Below are 5,374 nucleotides of genomic sequence, written 5' to 3'. Positions count from 1 at the left end.
GTCTAATTTCGTGGTCAAATTCTCTTTTAATCGAATTTTAGGTTTCTACCAAAATCTCATAATTTCTAATAATTTCTACCAATTTTCATGTTAAATTTCATATAGAATCTATATATTTAGCTCACAACAAGTTGGAATAACTTACCTTATGATAGATGAAGAAAATGGTCTTCATGAATCACCTCAAATCGCCTTTGAAATAAGAGAAATAAAATGAGCTAAGTCCCGAAGTTCCAACTTATAAGTCTACACAGGAACTATCCTTCACTAACACGGACAGGCCTTGTATTCGCTAAGCACAAAATGCTTCTACCAAAATGTTCCTCTTCGCACTCGCGAACACGATGTCTTGCCAAAGTAGCCTTCCGCGAATGTGGCACTGCCTTCACGAACGAGAAGGTCAAACCTCCAGCTCCCAGCTTCTTTTTCGCGAACACGACTACCTCAGCGCAAACATGAAACACCGCTACCACAAACCTTCACGAACGAGTCTCACCCGGCGCGAACGCGAAGCACAAATGACCTCCATACCAACCCCTTCATCGCGGCACCAGGCATGAGGACATCAGCCAATTGGACTTTAGGACAGATAGAATAAAGTTATGTGTTGATGCACCAAATTGGACTTTAGGAGCAAGATAAACAACAGGAAGTAAAACCACATGGTGCTTGCCTGCTTGGTAAAGGAATATGTAAGGTAGGGACATAATTTGACAAATTAGTAAAGGCGAAGTAAAATTTCATAAAACGGATAAATTCTTTCCTATTTGTACAGTCTAGACTATAAGAGCCATATGAAGCAAGCTTCGCAAAAAAAGTATCCTTTTGTAGGCTTCGATCTATACCAAAAGGAGAATATCTCGTAACCTTTATATATATGCAATATGTTTTGTACAAGAGAAGTTTTCAAACTTTATATTGACCTTTAGAAAATTTATGCAATTTCAGAGATTCCTCTAAAATATTTAAAGATTACCTAAAAGCTCAATGAATACCGAGCTCGAGTGTGCTGAGTTTAATCATCTTGCACTTTTATGGAAGAGTCCAAAATTCTTCATCCAATTATCTTTCAACTTTCAAGCTAAATAAGCTAAATGATCTAATCTGACGAAAAGTTGCAATCAACTATTATAGCCGGGGTTGTTATAAAAAGTAATCTTGCTTCATTTTAGACATCATACTATATTAAAAATGTATCTCAACAAATACAAATATAGTAGGAGTAATAATTACCAAGTTAATCGAACAATTATTCTAAACATTTAGCATCATTTCCCTTTGTTGTTTTTGTGACACTACCTTCAAATTATAGGAAAGGGCCACCACGATTATTAAATATCTTACGGGTCGTTTGGTAGGATATATTAGGGAAAATTATACATATATTAGCTTTGGTATTATTAATCCTTTACTTGGTAGTATTTTTCGACCTATATATAATTAATACTTATATTAGTTATATACTTTATTCAGTACTATTTTTTTATATAACAAACAATGTCATTAGTAATACCATAATTTTTAATACATGAATAAGCATGTATAAAGTCATAACTGCCCTTTCAAACAATACATGGCTAAGCATATGAAGGGTATTTTTGTAAATAAATAACTTTTAAAAAAATTATGAAATGCATGTTGTTTTTAAACACCAAACTAAACAGTCGATAAGAAATAATTCTAACATAACAAATCTAGTATTACTATATACCCTATTCAATACTTATCTTATACACCCTATCAAACAACCCCTTATAGTCAGAGCTTAGTCTAATTTGAACTTAAAATTAGGGGTGTTCGTCAATCGGTACAGTACTATAACGATTTGACCGGCTGTTTTGAGCTCTAACATGTCATTCAGTGGTTTGAGGCTTTGAGTAGCTTCACTTCAAGTATTATAACTTGTACGTGTGGTCGGAATTGAATTTCGGGAAGTTTGGAGTTGATTTGGAAAGAAGATTCTTATTTCGAAAGCTTTAACTTGGAAGAATTGGCTATGGTTTGACTTTTGAATAAACGACCTCGGAATCAAGATTTAAAGGTTTCAATAGGTTTGTGGTGATTTTGGACTTGGACGTATGTCCGGATCAGATTTTGGATGACGCCGGAGCATGACGACGCTTATTGTGGAAAGTTGGTATTTTGAAGAATTTCATGAATTTGGATTAAAGTGTATTTCAATGTTATCAATGTTCGTTTAGGATTTTGAGCCTGGGAATAGCTCCGTATGGTGATTCTGGTCTTAGGAGCATGACCGAATATGGATTTGGAGGTATGTAGGTCATTTCGGGGTCGTTTGGCGAAAGTTGAAAATTTGAAGTTTTTTGGGAAGTTTGATCAGTTATGAACTTTTTGATATCGGGGTCGAATTTCAATTTTGGAAGTGGGAGTAGGTCCGTAATGTAAATTATGACTTGTGTGCAAAATTTGAGGTTAATCGGACTTTATTTGATAGGTTTCAGCATCGAATGTAGAAGTTTGAAGTTTTAAAGTTCATTAAGCTTGAATTGGGGTGGATTCGTGGTTTTAATGTTGTTTGATGTGATTTGAAGGCTCGACCAAGTTTGTATTGCATTTTGGGACATATTGGTATAATTTGTTGAGGTCCCGAGGGCCTCGAGTGGATTTTGGGTGGTCAACGGATCGAATTTGGATTTGGAAGAAGAGCTGAAGAAGCTGCGAATCTGGTGCGATCGTGATAAGTAGGGATTTTAACTTCTTATTTGCATCCTTTTACTTTCGTTTTAGCTCAAAAATGCTTAAAGGTGTCACGACCCAATTTCATCTCAGGTCGTGATGGCGCCCAACACCGTTGTCAGGCAAGCCAACGCAGAAATATTAGTGAATTTTATTTTACTTACCAAAAGCAGTTACAACATTTTTCTTAATTTTCCATTAAAATAGGTGATAATAAGCAATATTCAATAATAGTTTATACAACTGTCTGAAACAGAATAGACAATCAAAAGCAAGAGAGACTCCATCAAGCTATTGATCGGCACAGGAAGGGGAACAGCTCACCGTGGAATTCTCGGACTATGATAAGGGACGCGCACCGGTCTGATAGCCAGATACACCTGCCTCAGAGCCTGTACAATTAAGTACAAAAGCATAATATAAGTACGTAAACAATAAGTACCCAGTAAGTATCCAGTCTAATCTCGAAGAAGTAGAGACGAGAGGTCGACTTGATACCTACTTGGGTCAAAATAATATAATATGGTGTTATGCTAGGCATGATGACCACAGTTATATAATAGTTGTAATCAGAATTCCTAAGTCATATCCATATAATATCACAGTTAGCCATTTACATTTCAAACCATTTAACAAGCAAGTCATCAACACTAATTCACATAGATATCATGCGCACATCATATCGAGGTCGACGGCCCGGTCCAACAGAAAAGAAATTGTGCACTACTAGAGGGTCGAATGACGCGAACCATAGATGCATCTATTTCTACCGAGACGATCGGCCCGATCCACAAATATCAATTATCAATAGAAAAATACAAGAAGGTACATTTATATTTAAATAAAGCTCATACAAATGCTCAACAAAACATATGTTCACTTATGCTCATTTCCAATTCTCTAGCATATCCTAAATGATCACATTAGCAAAAAGACATATAATATTTGCAAACATAGCATGATATGGGTCCTAAACTACAGGGACAATTAACATAATAGTAGCTACACACGGACTCTTGTCACCTAGTGCGTACGTAACCCCCGCATTTAGTGGCAAATTATACAATTATTTCTCCTATGGGGACAATTCCCTCTTACAAGGATAGAAAGGAGACTCACCTCGCTCCAAAGTGCACTTCCAATACAAGAACGAGCCCGAACTCTCAATTTGGAGCCGAACGATCCAAAACTAGTTAAATGGGGTAAGAACTAGTCAATACAAGCTCACAAGATCACATTCTAGCTATTAAAGCAATTTCCCAACCTTAAACACAAGTTTCCTAAAATCCGACCCCGGGCCCACGTGCTTGAATTCCAAAATATTTCGAAGAAAGTTGTTCTTTGTAACCTAAAGATCAATAATATATGATTTCTACTTCGCTTCATAACCAATTTCGTGGAAAAATCTAAGTTTTATCAAAACCCTAGGTTTTGCTCTAGCCCCATGATTTTACCTTAATCTTAGTGTTTAATCTACCTAAGACACAAGTATTAAACTAGGAATAGGTGGGATAAACTTACCTCAAGATGCTAGGTGGAAGTCTTCTCTCAAAAGCTCCAAAACGCCCAATGAAGGAGTGAAAATGGAAAAAAATAACTTAGAACTCGTATTAAATGAAGCTCACTGCTTCAGCGATTTCCGCATCTGCGGTCTCGCACCTGCGGCTGGCCAACCGCAGGTGTGGTTATGACAGCAACTAAAGCTTCAGCCCTTCTCCAATTTTTCTAACTTCACTCGAGCCTCGTCCGATTGACACTCGGGGCTCCCTAGCCCTGCCCGAACATACCGACAAGTCTGAAATCATGAAACAAACCTGCTCGAACCTTCGGAACGCCCGAAATAATGCTAAATCTAAGAATCACCCCCTAAACCCAATTGAATCAAACTTATGAACTTCAAGTTCTTAATTCACCTCTAAAGAGCCGAAACACACTTAAACTACTCGGATTGACACCAAATTTTGCGAGGAAGACTTAAATGTTATATTGGACCTGTACCGGGCTCCGGAACCAACATACGAGCCTGATACCAATGTGATCAATCATTATTTAGTTTCTTTAAATCCTTAGAATTTCAGTTTAATAATTTCCAATAAAAATTCATTACTCGGGCTATGGACCTCGGAATTCGATTTCGGGCATACGCTCAGGTCCATATTTTTCTATGGACCCTCCGGGACCGTCAAAACACAAATCTGGGTCCGTTCACTAAAAATGTTGATCAAAGTCAAACTTAGACTTTTAAGAAAATCTTAAAGAATCAAGTGAGCCTATTTCAACCCAAACTCTTCCAAAATCCGAACCAACCATCCCCGCAGGTCGTAAATCAGTTAAGGCAAGCACTGGAAGTTTTATTTAGAGGAACGGGGTTCTAAAAAGCAAAACGACCGGTCGGGTCGTTACATTCTCCACCTCTTAAACAAACGTTCATCCTCAAACGGACATAGAAAAGTACCTGAGGTCCCGAATAAGTTTGGATATCTGCTACGTATGTCCTCCTCGGACTCCCGGGTCACCTCCTCGACTGGTTGGCCCCTCCACTGGACCTTCACCACTGAAATCTTCTTGGATCTTAACTGGCGATCCTATTTATCAACAATGGCAATTGGCTCCTCCTCATAACCCAAACTCTCATCTAGTTGAATAGTACTGAAGTCTAATACGTGGGATAAGTCGG

The sequence above is a fragment of the Nicotiana sylvestris genome, chromosome 4 (genome assembly GCF_000393655.2).
Source record: "Nicotiana sylvestris chromosome 4, ASM39365v2, whole genome shotgun sequence".
NCBI lineage: Eukaryota > Viridiplantae > Streptophyta > Magnoliopsida > Solanales > Solanaceae > Nicotiana > Nicotiana sylvestris.
This window is presented reverse-complemented; position numbering follows the sequence as displayed.